The sequence below is a fragment of the Maylandia zebra genome, linkage group LG14 (genome assembly GCF_041146795.1).
Source record: "Maylandia zebra isolate NMK-2024a linkage group LG14, Mzebra_GT3a, whole genome shotgun sequence".
Lineage (NCBI taxonomy): Eukaryota > Metazoa > Chordata > Actinopteri > Cichliformes > Cichlidae > Maylandia > Maylandia zebra.
In genome coordinates, this window is record NC_135180.1 from 9,405,165 (window position 1) to 9,422,138 (window position 16,974).

Here is a 16,974-nt window from a genome sequence, read left to right on the forward strand (position 1 = left end):
TTTTGAAGTTTGTTTATGGTGTCGGTTAAGTCCTGGCTCTTGCCGGCTATGAAATAGAAGTTGATTTAAGGAAAAGCAGATGCTGGCTTCACGGTGCAGTTGAACGCTGGCAACGCGAAAGCGAAACACGTCCGTAGGTTTGGTTTATGATACGGCCGTGTTCTGGTGGTGCGGCCGTGAAGTGCAGTAGTGGTTGGTGCTGGTTTTAGTACATTGAAGAGAGGTTTGACGGTGGTTTATGGCGTCAGTCGAGTCTCAAGGGCTGCGGTCATAAAACAAAGTAAAATTTTACTTGCCAAGAAGTACATAGAGCAAAACCTGGTTTATGGTGTCTGGTATAACTTCAGGGGACGCAGGCATCACTTTTATGATGCGATTTTGCCCCGTTGTGGCGGCCATAAGCGCAGAGAAAGGGGTATTTTGGTCTATGGTTGTTGTGCATCAAAAGAATTCTAACAGTTGAGCTCAGAGGTTTCTGTGCAAATTTCTGCTGATGAAAAGCGCTCTCTGTGGGTCTCACTGTTTTGAGTGTGTGAGGCGCGCTCTGAGTGTGTTTCTGTGGGGGAAGCGTGAAACACAGTGACAGTGACGGTTGATGTGTTTGAATAGGAGGACACTAGTGCGAAGAGGATGCTTTAAGATCTAAGGTTGACGCCTAGTGTACCTGTGGAAAATAATTTTGTCCTAGGAGTGGCAACCCTCCTGTTCGTGGACGCGCGGGCAGGCCCGGCGGCGTCCGGATGCCGAGGTGGTGACTTGGGGAGGTGAGGACCCCCGCATAGCTACAGAATAACACTGGAACGACTGTGTAATCACGGGTTCACATTTATTCTGGAATAGAACAAGAGAATGCTTTTACATCTAAGGTTGAGTTCTATCATAGGTGAAATATAAAAAGGTTGAATTCCTCGTTTCAGTGGTTGAAATTGTTGTGTGCCTGTCCCCTGACGAGTGTGAAATTAAATAAAGAGGGAATTTGGAGCCACATAGAGATAGACGGGCATAATTGGGTGTATTACTCTGTGGTGTAATAAAAAAATAAAAAAATAAAAAAGAGAGATAGTAAGAGGTGTGTAGTGGAGAATTATGGAGGAGTAGAGAGAGGAATGTGTTGGGAGACTGGCGTGCAGTTTACGCTGTCAAGGTAGGCGTGTTGCCTGCTTATCTGTTTAACAGTGATGAAAATGAAATTAAATAAATCTCTTAGTGTGTTAATACAGGAAGCTGCGGACCTGGACCAACTGCCCCCACAAGCACAGCGGCCGAAGCAAAATTATAAGTAATGGGAGCCACACCCAGTAAGAATCAGCAGCTGTGAAAAAGACAGCAGCGAGGAGAGAATTAGAGGAGAAATTAAGAGAAGTTTTAACACATAAAATTGGGGCCAACGGACTTGTGGAGGTTGGGAAGGCGTCCGGAGCATCACAACAAAAAGGTGAAACAAAAACATACACAAGCAGAGAAATCTGAGAGAAAGGCTCCTTTTAAGGTAACGCCTAGTTTGAGAAAAAGATCAAATTAACCTGCCTGCCTACAAATGCACACACACGCAATGAAGAAACAGCTTACACTCATGAACACGTGAAGATTTTCCAGCAAGGCTAAAGCAGCGAAACTTAACATACACCTGTTGTTAAAGGATAAATACATTACTGACAAATAAACTCTCTGGGTTGCAGGACAACAATTTAACTTCAAAGAAAAAGACACTGGTCTGACCAACCAGTGAAGACACGACAAATTTAGGGGTTAAAAGATTCAAATTGTGACATGTTTTCTGCTGATTGATTAATACAAGTGATTACTGAATGAAAGAAAAGTCCATTTTTGGGCTTTTAAACATGATCTTAAGAATTTTAATATGTACCTGTGTTGTCCTGTCAGCTTGGCGGGTCATGAGTTGATTATAGGGTGAGAAAAAAAAAAAAAAAAAAGGGGGAGAGAAGGCTGACACAGGGCCTGGTCCCGGTGTTTCTCCCCTCTCTTTGTAATACAGCCAACACAACATCATTTTCCTGTTCGTTTGCTTTTGTTTTTTGTCTGTTTTTGTTTTTTGTTTTTCTCTATATATATTTAATTACAGGCTGCTTTGCCGGCCCTGAAAGCCGAGGCTGACTGGACTCCTGCTCTCCTCCATACGTGACCCTGACCAAATGCTGCAACAGCTGGACCCACAACAACGACCTGAAAATGTCAACAGTGCTGCAGGAATGTGATCTCATGCAGCAGAGACGGAGAGCACTAGACCTAAGGCCCGTTTCACTACACGGGGGAAAATTCCCAGACTGCGTCAGCTGACAGAGCTGTGACGAGAAGCCCGCCAAGCCTGAAGGAAAAGTAAGGCTGAGCAAAAGAATGCTGACCTTGATAACGCTGCATTTACACTGTGCAGGACAGTGATGGACCAACACGGATGATCGGGCAGCAAAAAGGGCGTGACCGGGACAGGAGGAATAACTGAGGACAGAAGGCACCTCAGAATGGACAAAAAAACACAGGAGAAGATGCAGGTTTCACCTGCGGTGAGCATGGACACTGGAGAAAGGACTGCCCCAATTGGGCTATTAGATTATTCTGTTATTATATGTTACCTTATATATGTAATCAAAGTAGTTGAATTAGAATACTGCTGTAGATCACATTATACCCTTTAATATAGAGTGTGTGAGCTGTATGTAGTTTAGTTCTCATTATACTTTTGAGTTAACAGAACATATTCACATATTAGTTCATTAGATAAATGTGCATCACTCTGTATCCTTGATCTGCTGGGAATGTGTTACACTGTTTTCTTGACATGCTTAATTGTTGAATCATGAAAAGAAGGTTGTAAGCAGGAGACTCTGTGTCTAAGACATGGGAGATAGACAGACCACATTCCACACCCCTACCTTACAGAAAGCAGAGAAACAACTGCCGAGGTCATAACTTAGGCGCCGTAAGAGAGAAAGAATGTTAATGTTTGGTCTTTTACGACTAGGTGGGGGCCACTAGAGACTATAAAAAGCTGAGCAACCCGTCACCATTTTGAGACTTGCTGTGACCCTCTGCAGGCAGGTCTCCCCATCATGATGGTCCTTATGCTCTTAAGTGTTGAATTGTATGGAAATAAATGATTGTTGATTGAGCATAAATACACCGAGTATTGTCCTTCCTTCAGCCCAAAGATTCAAAGAATTGGGAGATTTCAACAGGACGTAGATCGACCGGTAAATTGAGAGCTTCGCTTTTACACTCAGCTCCCTCTTCACCACGACGGACCGGTGTAGCGTCTGCATTACTGCAGCTGCAGCCCCAATCTGTCTGTCGATCTCCGGCTCCCTTCTCCCATCACTCGCGAACAAGACCCCGAGATACTTGAACTCCTTCACTTGCGGCAGGAACTCATCCCCGACCCGGAGTGGGCACTCCACCCTTTTCCGGCTGAGAACCATGGCCTCAGATTTGGAGGTGCTGATCCTCATTCCCGCTGCTTCACACTCGGCTGCGAACCGTTCCAGTGCGAGCTGGAGGCCCTCACCCGAAGAAGCCAACAGAACCACATCATCTGCAAAAATCAGAGATGAGATTCTGAGGCCACCAAAGCGAAAGCCCTCCGCCACTTGGCTGCGCCTAGAAATCCTGTCCATAAAATTTATGAACAGAACCGGAGACAAAGGGCAGCCCTGGCGGAGCCCATCACCCACCGGGAACGAGTCCGACTTATTGCCGGCAATGCGAATCAAGCTCTTGCAACGGTTGTATAGGGATCGAATGGCCCGTAGCAATGGGCCAGACACCCCATACTCCCGCAACACCTCCCACAGGACAACCCGAGGGACACGGTCGAATGCCTTCTCCAAGTCCACAAAACACATGTAGACTGGTTGGGCAAACTCCCATGCACCCTCAAGTATCCTGGAGAGGATAAAGAGCTGGTCCAGTGTTCCGCGACCAGGACGAAAACCGCATTGTTCCTCCTGTATCCGAGGTTCAACTAGCGGACGAACTCTCCTTTCCAGCACCCTGGCATAGACTTTCCCAGGGAGGCTGAGGAGTGTGATCCCCCTGTAGTTGGAACACACCCTCCGGTCCCCCTTCTTAAAGATGGGGACCACCACCCCGGTCTGCCAGTCCACAGGTACTGCCCCTGATCTCCACGCAACATTGCAGAGGCGTGTCAACCAGGACAGCCCTACAACGTCCAGAGCCTTCAGGAACTCGGGGCGGACCTCATCAACACCAGGGGCTCTGCCACCAAGGAGTTGTTTAACTGCCTCAGTGACCTCGCCCCCGGAAATTGGCGGGTCATTCCCCTCATCCCCAGACTCTGCTTCCTCCTCGGAAGACGTGTCAGTGGGATTAAGGAGGTCCTCGAAGTATTCCTTCCACCGCCCGACAATTTTCTCAGTCGACATCAGCAGCGCTCCGCCAGCACTATACACAGTGCAGGTAGAGCACCGCTTTCCCCTCCTGAGACGCCTGACGGTTTGCCAGAATCTCTTCGAGGCAGTCCGAAAGTCTTTTTCCATGCCCTCTCCGAACTCCTCCCACACCCTCGTTTTTGCTTCAGCCACTGCCCGAGCCGCATTCCGCTTGGCCTGTCGATACCTGTCGGCTGCCTCCGGAGTCCCACGGGCTAACCAAGCCCGATAGGACTCCTTCTTCAGCCTGGTGGCTCCCTTCACCTCTGGTGTCCACCATTTGGTTCGGGGATTACCACCACGGCAGGCACCAACCACCTTGCGGCCGCAGCTCAATGCAGCAGCTTCGGCAATGGAGACGCTGAACATGGTCCATTCGGACTCAATGTCCCCAGTCTCCCTTGGAATGCTGTTGAAGCTCTGCCGGAGGTGTGCATTGAAGATCTCGCGGACTGGGGCCTCTGCTAGACGTTCCCAGCACACCCTCACTACGCGTTTAGGTGCACCAGGTCTGTCCAGCGTCCTCCCCCACCACCTGATCCAACTCACCACCAGGTGGTGATCAGTTTACAGCTCAGCCCCTCTCTTTACCCGAGTGTCCAGAACATATGGTCGCAGGTCTGCTGATACGATTACAAAATCGATCATCGACCTACGGCCTAGAGCGTCCTGGTGCCACGTGCACTTATGGACACTCTTATGTTCGAACAGGGTGTTCGTTATGGCCAAACTGTGATTAGCACAAAAGTCCAATAACAAAGCACCGCTCGGGTTCAGATCAGGGAGGCCGTTCCTCCCAATCACGCCCCTCCAGGTCTCGCTGTCGTTACCCACATGAGCATTGAAGTCTACCAGCAGGACAACAGAGTCTCCAGGTGGAGCACCCTCCAGCACCCCCCCCCCCCCCCCCCCCCCCCAGGGACTCTAAGAAGGCTGGGTACTCTGAACTGCCACTCGGCGCATAAGCGCAGATGACAGCCAGGACCCGTTCCCCGACCCTAAGGCGCAGGGAACAAACCCTCTTGTCCACCGGGAAAAACCCCAACGTACCGGCAGCAAGCCGAGGGGATATTAGAATACCCACCCCAGCCCGCCGCCTCTCACCAGGGGCAACTCCAGACTGAGACAGAGTCCAGCCCCTCTCCAGGAGACTGGTTCCAGAGCCCAAGCCATGTGTATAGGTGAGCCCGACTATATCTAGCCGGTACCTCTCAACCTCACGCACTAACTCAGGCTCCTTCCCCACCAGAGAGGTGACATTCCATGTCCCTATTGCCAGTCTTGGCAGCCGGGGGTCAGTCCGCCAGGGCCTCCGCTCCTGGCCGCCACCCGGCACACAATGCACCCGACCCCTATGGCGCATCCTGCGGGTGGTGGGCCTGCGGGAGGATGGGCCCATGTCTCCTCTTCGGGCTGTGCCCGGCCGGGCCCCATGGACTAAGGCCCGGCCACCAGACGCTTGCCCTCGGGCACCCTCCCCGGGCCTGGCTCCAGGGCGGGGCCCCGGTAACCCTATCCCGGGCAGGGTAAACTGTTCCCTCGGTATCCTTTTCATAAGGGTCTTCTGAATCGCTCTTTGTCTGGTCCCTCACCCAGGGCCAATTTGCCATGGGAGACCCTACCAGGGGGCAAAAGCCCCCAGACAACATAGCCCCTGGGATCCCTGGGACACACAAACCCCTCCACCACGATAAGGTAGCGATGCTGGAGACATTTACCTTTTCACACACTTTCCTTGGCTGAACAATGACACAGTCTTAATCTACCTTTTTTTATAGAAAAGGTTTTCATGTGAATGATTTCCTTTTGTTTATTTTATACAATCTGGGCATGATCGTCATGCCAACTATATTTCATTGTTTAGTTCTGTTTGTAAGGTTCCTCTTAAAATAGTTACTGCAGAGGGACTGCATTTCCCCTCCCACGCAGGACAATTTAGTTTCTTTGGATTTCTCCACCTACCTGCACTTATTCGGCCGGCGCCGGGATATTTTTTGTCTAACCACTGTTCATCTGCCGTGAGTTTAGTTTCGTTATTACCCATTTGGTTTCGTTTTGTAGAAGGTTTGTTTACAAGGTATTTTATTGAGTTAAATATACAGTCTGACCCGTGAAGCTGTCACTGGCACGAAGAACGAGATAAGTTATCAACAACAGGCTTCTACTTTCAAGCTATTCTTGAAAGCGGTTGTCGATTTTACGTGATGACGCACAACTTTTTTTCTCATTCAGCCAGTACGTGAGCTATCAACCAGAGGTGTGGACTCGAGTCACATGACTTGGACTCGAGTCAGACTCGAGTCATTAATTTTATGACTTTAGACTTGACTTGAAAAAATGTTCTAAGACTTGTGACTTGACTTGGACTTTTACACCAATGACCTGGGACTTGAATTGGACTTGAACCGGTTTACTTGAAAAGACTTGATATTTTACCCCAAATATAAAATTTAACATGCATATTATATAGAGATTGAAAATGTGACGTCATTCACGGGTAGAACCGCAAAGGATTCTGGGAACTCGTGGCAAGCGGTACTAGCGCACGCAGGCTTTCAATTGAAATCAGTTATACAGCGATAAAAAGAAACACAAAAATGTCAAGAAGCTGTTGTATTATTAACTGCAATAGCCGGTCGCATGACAGCCACGGGAAGCCGACGGGTAAAGAGATCGGTTGTTATCGGATTACGTCGTTGAAGAGAAATTGTTCGAGCCATGTTTCCGAAGTAACAAAGACGCTACGGATGGCCTGGATTGCAGCCATTCAAAGACCAAATATAACGTCCCAGAACCCTCCAGCTCACAGGTTAGTCTGCTCCAAGCATTTACACAAAGGTCAGTGTTTTTTAGTAGTTAATACGTCATTTTCATAACATAATTAGTGATATAGGTTACAAGCAAGTCTGGCGCTGAACAGAAATTGTGGCGCTATGCTCCTTTGTTTATTGTGCATAAATAGTGAATTGTCCTGACACAATATTGCGTTTCGCTTCTGTTATTATGGTACACTGACAAAAACATATACTTTTATTCACAGGATAAAACAGGTTTGTATCACTAATTGCCCAGTGCGATTACAGCATACAGTATTATTGTCACTGCTACATTTCTGTGATGCTACCAGAAATTATTTCCACTACTAATTAATTACCGTTGAGCTCAAAGGTCCTATTAATAAACGGTTAAGGAATGTGTATTTATGATGACGATTTGTGAGACTGGTAAACTTATGATACGTACGATGGTCTTTCGTTCTACACGGTGCATTTCAAGGTCCTGCACCCATCCGTCGGTAAACTGTACCTGGGCTTGTTGCAGTGACCGGAAGTTACTAAACTTCATGAGTGTATGCACTCACTCCAAGAAGCGTATGATTATAAATATGCATATAAATATGCTAAGATGAGATAGTTGACTTCATCTAACTAGCAAATGTTGTCCAGGCTACGTTGGTGATGCAGTTTTTTTTAAATGTGTATGATATTTTTGTCATGCGATTTTAAAGCTGGTCCTACAAGCGCATCCAAGAATAACATGCAGCTTATCTCAGAACTGTCGGTGAAAATTATTCTTGGAGCTAGGTTTAATTGAGCTGCATTTTAAAGAGGTGCAATTTCACAATTTGTGTATATTTTCTAAGTTCACTATTTTGTCATGTGTTGAGAAAAACACAGATTTTAAAATTACATGGTCTAACATTTACATTTAGCATAACTGCAACATTATTTTTTCGTTTTTGTTTTTTTTTTAAAGACTCGAAAGGACTTGAAATTCAAAGTTTCAGACTTGTGACTTGACTCGGACTTTTACACCAGTGACTTGAGACTCGACTCTGACTTGCCTGACATTACTTGAGACTTGACTTGAGACTTGAGGATAAAGACTTGAGACTTACTTGAGACTTGCAAAACAATGACTTGGTCCCACCTCTGCTATCAACGGTAAACAATTCAGTGGAGTAGTTCAGCCACCTTAATGTGCTGTTATATCAACTTACTCCACCAACAAAACAGTAAAAACAGTTTATGCGCGTAAAATTTATGCTGGACAGTCTGGGTGTCTCTTTAGTATCTGCTACCAGCCGTCTTTCAGGCGAGCTGCTAACCGTTATACTGCTTCTAGCCCTATTTCAGGCGAGCGGATAACTTGTCGGGCTTTGAGCCGCTATTTCAGGCAAGCGGACAAAATCAGTCTTTCCATAGACTCTTGTTAGCGAATAGTTCCTATTTTAATATACTTAGACCAGACAGACTGTCCCAGCCGATCGTTTTACGCGAGGTGTGTCAAATGTGGAATAATCACCTGGCTTCGCTGTTGCCGGTCTGTCGGGCGTCCTCCTTCAAGCCCCACCGCCGTGGGCCTGTATAAGACGTTGGCCAGGACCCGAATTTTAACGTCCCTGGACTTTCAACCCTTCCTGGAGGGCGCTCTGCAGAGGCTTCAACGCAGGTTTGTCACGGCGTCGGGACTTGAGGAAGGATACCACTGTGAAATGGAGCATAATATTATTATTAATACCAGTCCATTAACGGCTTCGAAGGACCAATTAAATGTCAGAGATTTACAGTTAACAAACAGTCAGGTGAGTAAACAACACTGAGACACTTGTTACTGATAACGTGCGGCACGGGTGAATCTCAGACAGAGAGACACATCGTACTGCAGTATTCGTTTATTTTTGTAGGTTACATCGTCAATATGCAAATATAATCACATTTCCTGTTACGCAGGTCCTGATGCTGTCTGTGTGTAAGCTGTGTGTGTGTGTCACAAAGTGTGTGTGTGTGCTACAAGTCAATTTCTAAGAATAAGATAATGCAAGTCAACTTCTGCGGATGTGTATTTCTGTACTGATCTCTTGCGGTAAATGTTACAGTGTCACAGGGTCAGCTTCCTGTTTTTACAGAAAGCTGTGTCTGGTGAAATATGTGAACATAAGTATAACATAACATTTGAAGCATAATCAAATAAAACAGTAAAAATTCCATAACAACCAACTTGCGACATTGAAGATAACATGACAATTCTTCCCGAATTGTCACCACAAGTAAACGTAAGTGTAGCGCTGACATCACAAAAACGACAGATAAACACTTCAACCGAGTCGTCTACAGGGAATTTGGATTCAGAAAGTCAGGACCAAATAGACTCCTCGTCAATACCCGTACTTGAAGAACACAGACTGATATCTACCCAGGGAGTTGTTCAGGAAAGTCAGCAGGAAAGTAATGATGTGAGCACTCCGTTTACAGTATGGCTCCCACGGAAAAAGAAAAAGAAGAAGGTAAAACCATAGCAAGAGACTTTATTAATAAAAGCCAGAGTGTAAAGATTCCCCCTATTTAGTAATAACATAAACTCTTTTCATGTATCGACAATCAATACAAGACTGTTGAACGATGTAGTGAAGTGTCAATCTGTCTTTAATGTATTACATGAAACGGGTGGGGACATTTGTCTTCTTCAAGAATGTGCCCTTCCCTTTATGGACAATGTTAGATTATAATATTATTTTATGCCATGTTAGACCCCTAATTAAAGGTTGTGAATTATTATGTAGTTTTAGTTTGCATTATTCTCCTGAATTAGAAGAAGCTGATAACTATTGCATTTGTTAAACTGATTTGCATTACATTAGACTGCTGATTTATTGTGGATGAATGATATTGTTTTATGATGTTATAAGAAATACTGTTTGCAGAAAGTCATCGCCTTATTTGTCTGATTAGAAGAGAACGGAACATGCTGGAGTTTTCTGCCCCATCTCAGCAGGAGCAGATAAACAGGGAGCCAAGGTCGTAGCTTAGGCGCCGTGTGAGAGAAAGCATGTGAATGTTTAGGCTTTTATGATAAGGTGGGGACACCAGAGGCTATAAGAGTTTGATCAATGCTCCACCATTTTGAGATCTGAGGCTGTCTGCATACAGTGTCCATCTCCCACGCGTGTGACTATTAAAATCATCGTTTGACTTAACCCGGCCAGACCAGTGTTGTTATTGTGGTTTTTCCTCTTGTCTCCATCCCCAATTTTGAACTCGTAACAGCTTGGGGGCTCGTCCTGTGGTATTGGGGTGGAAGTTAGAGGTTTGGACGGTCCGAGGTTGTCGAGCGGACAGGCACAAGCCAGTGGTCTGACGTGAGTGGGCATAAGCCGGCTTATCCAAAGGTAAGGCACTACCTGTTGAATTATTTCCAAAGTGTGCCAAATTGGACATGATTAAATTAAAAGTCTACTCACTGAAATTACTGGTAGAGGTCCATCCATCCATTCGCTTCCGCTTATCCTTTTCAGGGTCGCGGGGGGCGCTGGAGCCTATCCCAGCTGTCATAGGGCGAGAGGCAGGGTACACCCTGGACAGGTCGCCAGTCTGTCGCAGGGCTAACACATAGGGACAGACAACCATTCACACTCACATTCACTCGCACATTCACACCTAGTGGCAATTTGGATTATCCAATTAACCTACCCCCACAAGCTGCATGTCTTTGGACGGTGGGAGGAAGCCGGAGTACCCGGAGAGAACCCACGCAAACACGGGGAGAACATGCAAACTCCACACAGAAAGACCCCGGCCTGATGTTGGAATTGAACTCAGGACCTTCTTGCTGTGCGGCAACAGTGCTAACCACCGTGCCACCGTGCTGCCTCTACTGGTAGAGGGTCTGTTTTAATTTTGATGAGGATCCGCGTGTGTCTAATGCAGTTAAAGTCGGTTAAGAGTGTTTAATGAAGTTGAAAAAGTATGAAAGAAATGCTGGGTTAGAGTCCCAAGCAATTGAGTTAGAGTCTCAAGTACTTTGGTAGGGAATTGCTCATGTCGTTGGTTAAAGTCCAAATTGGTTATAAGTGTGGACCTGTGTGATTATAAGTGAGGGAAAGGCTCCATTGACCTCTAGGTTGCACTTGCCTTAGTCAGACTCTTGTTTTAGGGTGTTGACTGTTGTTTCAAAGTGTTATAAATTATTATAGGACGGCAGTCGGAAACTGCTAAGAAGCGCATTGCTCAGAGGTAACGCTTGCCAGGGTTGGGGACGCCCAATGCTTGTCCTCTTTGAGGGATAGTCAGTTGGTCACTATGTGCTTTTTTGGATACAGTTAAATTGAGTTAGGGACTTTAGAAATGAGGCCAGATACAGTTAGAGTCTGATACTGGTTAATTGATTACAAAAAAGTTAGACTTTCTTCGGTGAGACCCGTTAACTTAAATTTGTCGAAATTGTGTAGGCGCTCTTTAGAAATTAGGCCAGAGAATGTGGAAACAGATTCTGGTTAATTGATTACAAAAAAGTTAGACTTTCTTCGGTGAGACCCGTTAACTTAGATTTGTCGAAATTGTATAGGCGCTGTCAATGGAAAATTGTATTTAGTAGTCAGTATAATCTTTTAGTGATATAAGCAGTGTTGGGGAGTAACGGAATACATGTACCACCGTTACGTATTTAAAATACAAAATATGAGTAACTGTATTCCGTTACAGTTACCGTTTAAAAAGGTGGTATTCAGAATACAGTTACTTTGTTGAAATAAATGGATTACACTGCGGTACTTTCCTGTTTCATTTTGTCGCAGGTCAGGACTGTTTGGGTTTTGTTTGACAGCCACGTTCTGTTGTTCCAGGTGGCAGCGTTACGGTTGCCATGGTTACAGGGCGACGCTCTCTCTCTCTCTCTCTCTGCGACTGTGTGTTTCCTGGGTGAGAGAGCGCCTTTTCGTTGTTGTTGTTGTTGTGCTAAGCTAACAGGCAGAATGCTACAAGCATAGCTCTAAAGAATGTAGCATCATGGGCAGTGTAGTCCGTGTTGCAGGGAGAATGCACTGCCATACCCGTTATGGGTCTGTGAGTGCGAGGAGGGAGAAAAAGGGGAGTGGAAAGGTACGAGTTGTCATCGAGGAAAAACGGGAGCTGGAAGCATGTAAATGTAATAATAACCACTTCAGCCAAGAAGAGTGCCTGACGAGCCCAGTTGTAAGTAAGCTATTAAGACTCGACTGTACACCGTGTTCGTGTTTTCCTCCGAAAACAATAAGTTCCGTTGGAGCAGTCTTTCAACGCCTCTCTCTGTCTCTCGCAAGAAAAGTTGACCCACACAACAAAGTAAAGCTATTTTTTGGCTACGAGCCGACAGGGACCCCGCCGTATTAGTCAGAGGTCCCTTTACTACAGTTCGGAGTCGCGGACCTTCAGTAATAGTAATAAATCACACAGCAATAGTACATTCACGTTGTTGTAAAAAGCATGATATAGCATAATATATTAAGTAATCCAAAGTATTCAGAATACGTTACTGTCATTGAGTAAGGTAACGGAATACGTTACAGAATACATTTTGGGGCATGTATTCTGTAATGGAATACATTTTAAAAGTAACCTTCCCAACACTGGATATAAGTTTGCATATGATAGAATACTGCATGTAGTTATTTGTATTAGGAAATATTCAACCATGTATACTTAGAGGCATATAATCAATTGTGTGTGATCTCTAACAGGCTGCAGGCTTGGTGTGCACTCCAGGAATGCACCCCCACGTCCTGGGAGCATGAGAGTTCGTACCTTGTTTTATTGTTTTACGGTAGGATTAACGTAGCTATGTCTGTTTTAGTTTAAGTGCTTCTTTACATATAGATGAACTGCTGGACTTCCTCACCATGTTATTTAGGGTGAGGGGGAGACTGCCCTCTTTGTGACCAAGGATGTACCTTTTGTGCCTTCATGTTATATGACCCTTTGATCAGCAGGACACACACACACACACACACACACACATACGGGTCTATGTGGTATGGCGGGACTATACTACGTCAATCCGCCCGGTGGTGGTTTAAGTGGACTACCCTTTTGAAAGGACTTAGAGCCAAGGGAGCGAGGTTAAAGTGTTCGAAAAAATCTGAAAAAAATTTGGGTCACTTCAGACCTCATACACTCCCTATAGAAGTCTAGATACACTGATACACACCAACCAGACTCTATTGTGTTTTCTGGAGACATTGTCCACTTGACAACAATGTGTTTTATGAGGTCCAAAAAAAGCAATATTGGGTCTTTAAAGGGACAATGATGTAATATTTAAATAGCTCATCATTACCATGAATACACATCTGACAGGACACAGGATTACTGGAACATCATTTTATTAGTGTTCTTGGATCTGAACATTAATTTTAACCATAAATAAAAAAAGAAATCTATGGACAAAAATGCCCACGCTTCCCACAGAAATATAAAAATATAGAAAACAGAAAAATTAAAAACATTTAAAATGAATTTTAATAGTTTAAAGGTAAATATTAAGGGGAGAAAATATGCATTTATAATTTTTTATTTTAAATATAACCCGTCAAAAAAAACCCTAAATAAATTAAATGTAAAAATTATGAAATACAAACTACTTCTGTATTTAACAAGAACTTTTTTTTCTTTAAACAGAACATCAGTGTTAACAACAATTGGCAATCTGACCAAGATGTAAAACCACAGCTCTCTAAACAGTTATTTTAGTTCATTTTTTTCTGCCTTTTTGCAGTTAATCCTCTGTTTCTTACAAAATCTCTTATGTTTTGAACTGTTCTTCCTGCCAACACCGGATCTTCTACCAATTTGCAATGACTGCATTCATTTTTGGTGGCTAGTTTCCCTTCGTTTATGTGGTCTTTCAAATGCCTCATCACTGCAGCAACCTCAGCCTTGGACCACATGTTTTTGGGAGCTCTTCGGGAATTGTGGGATTGAGCAGCATTTTTCTCTGGAAGATATATAAAGTAGTAGTAGTTAAAACAAACAAAAAACCAAACAAAAAAAACAAAAAACATTTGCTTGTTAAAAGAATGGATGCTACCCTGTACTAACTTCTGAAATGTGTTGCTACCATCAATATCAAAACGAGCTAAAATTCTGTTTGAAAATTTATCAAATTTCTAAAATGAGACAACATTTAGTGTTCCGCTGTGAATAAAAGACTGAATAAAAAGTTGAATAAAAGTCTCTTGATGCATGCTCAATCATCCAGGTAAGTAAATCCCAAAACGTTGATTCTGTTAATCTGGACGTAGCGTTTTCAGTGGGAGAAACATTTTGTCACTCATCCAAGTGACTTTTTGCCACCACTCTGCAGTTTGCCATATGTTGCAAAGTGATGAAACAATAATAAGCTTCGAGAACCAACTGCACCCCTTACCTTCAGAGGGAGCAGCAGTCTCACTTGCTGCAGGCATTGTGAGTAGTCCTTCATCTGCTGATTACACAATTTGATTAAGTTTTAATATTTGTAACAAACATTTTATCCACAGAAACCAAGCTAGTGGTAACTTACCACAATCTACAGTGTCTTGGGGCTGCGCTGTGTTTGTGGAATCAGCTACTGCATGTACAGGCTCACTGGTGCCACACGCCGACATTGTGAGTGATGTGTCATCATCATCTGATTCACTCTCACTGTCCTTTGTTTCAGCATCACTTAATGCAATTTCATCTGAGAAATTGTGGGGGAAAAAAAAACCAAAAAAACCAAACACATACAACCCCCCCAAAAACCTCACATTAACAACGAGATATGACAAAAAACAGAGCAAATACTGGAAATTATAGTACATAGTTTTACTATTTAAGGCCTGCTGCTGGGTTGTTGCCCTCCTATGGCCTACTCCACATCCAGGTAGCACCTCCATGCTCTGGACACTACACTAACAGACACAGCAAACCTTCTTGCCACAGCTCACATTGATGTGCTACGCTAGATGAGCTGCACTACCTGAGCCACTTGTGTGGGTTGTAGACTGTCTCATGCTACCACTAAAATGAAATCACCGCCAGCATTCAAAAGTGACCATAACATCAGCCAGAAAGAATAAGTGCTGAGAAGTGGTCTGTGGTCACCACCTGCAGAACCAGTCCTTTATTATGGTGAATTGACTATAATTTCCACTTGTTGTCTACTCTATTTGCAAAACAGCATGTGAAACTGGTTGTCAGTGTTACTTCCTAAGTGAACAGTTTGATATAACAGAAGTGTGACTGACTTGGAGTAACATCGCATTGTTTAAGTGTTCCCTTTATTATTTTGAGCAGTTTATGTTATGGAATGGGGAATTGAGGACAATCCCAAGTATACCATTTTTACAAGGTCCTGCACCAATGAGGTAATACTACATTTCTTTAATTAGACGTGACCACCCATTAATTAAAAAGGGAGCAGTGTTCATTTCAGCTAGTCTTAACTTGTTGAACTCCATTAATGCTTTTTACTATATAATGTACCTATTCACTAAATGTCTCACCTTTGCACTTATAGCCAAGCCACTTGAGGGAGGAAACCAGTCCCACACACTGAATGCACTTGTCCAAAGATGATATTGTTGTGCACACCAGACGATGATTGTGACACTGTTAGCAAAATATTGCAACATTTATTTGTTTTGGACAGTTGGAAAGGTGAGGTGTTTTCAATTCAGTTGCAGATATCAACTAATAAACTTCGTCCATGTAAATCACATCACACCCAGGTGACTGCCAAACACACACACACACAGCATCCATAAAGAATGATGATAGATTAAATTATTAGTTCATTAAGTGGTACACTGGATTATATTTACCCTTTCAGGCTCTGGATGTTTCAGGTCCAGATCATTGTTTGGAAAGCTGTTTGGTTGCGGCTTTAGGCAGCTCACAGTCTTCTGAATCTGGCTGGTCTCAGTCTTCGTGTGTAACAGATAGAGAATGAAGACAAAAGAACAGTAATCTGACAGTTACTAAAAATGCATCACTCAAGAGGATGAATAGACCATTTCACTATCGGCAAATAGCGTAAGGTACACATCGTGCATGAGAAACATTCATTAAAATCTGTCCTAGGTCAATGTTACCTCTTCAAAATCTTGCACTGAAGAAGAATGCATGGCTTCTGAGCCTTGCTGAGGCATTTCTTCATCAAGATCCTGCAACAAAGAAAAGATGGCACAAAGATTAGACCAAGTGCTCTTCTTGCAACTGTACTGGGCAGGCCTGTGCTTCTGTTTTTAATTTGCATGTGTGTGTGTGTGTGTGTTGGGGGGGGGGGGGGGGGGGGGGGCTTTCCACTCAAGAAATGTTTTCTTCTGAAAAAAATACTGGCTACAATAATTAACAACTGATTCCTTTGCAATCATCCATCCTCTTCCACTTATCCTTATCAGGATTGTGGGGTAGCAGTTTTGGGGCCTATACCAGCTACCATAGGGCAGTACAACCTGGACAGATCACCAGTCTAACATGGAAGGACAAGCATTTGCATTCACACCAAAGGGCAGTTTTGAATCACCAGTTAACCTAACCCCATAAGCTACATCTTTGGACTGTGGGAAGAAGCCAGAGTACACAGCCAGAGAGAGCCCATGCACTAAAGCAGTAAAAAGTGCCTAAAACAAGTTAAGAAGTTGTATAGTACTATCTATCTTAATGTTCAAGCCTGAGTTTCAAAAAATTTCAACATAGAAACAAAGCACATGCAGTCAGTTCTGCATGCTGTAGGTCAAACTGTCAAGACATACGAGAAGACCCCTCCTAAAACCAGAGTGATGTCACCATGAAGC

The 16,974-nt window shown here is 44.2% G+C and overlaps 1 long non-coding RNA gene across 1 annotated transcript; it reads right to left on the reverse strand.

Moving 5' to 3' along the window:
• Positions 1–13,522: 13,522 nt before the first annotated feature.
• Positions 13,523–16,094, reverse strand: LOC143412457 (uncharacterized). Its single transcript, XR_013101628.1, has 5 exons — positions 16,000–16,094; positions 15,682–15,787; positions 14,718–14,876; positions 14,583–14,639; positions 13,523–14,150 (listed from the first exon to the last, which is right to left on the reverse strand). It is a non-coding gene; the product is annotated as an uncharacterized LOC143412457 (long non-coding RNA).
• Positions 16,095–16,974: the final 880 nt, after the last annotated feature.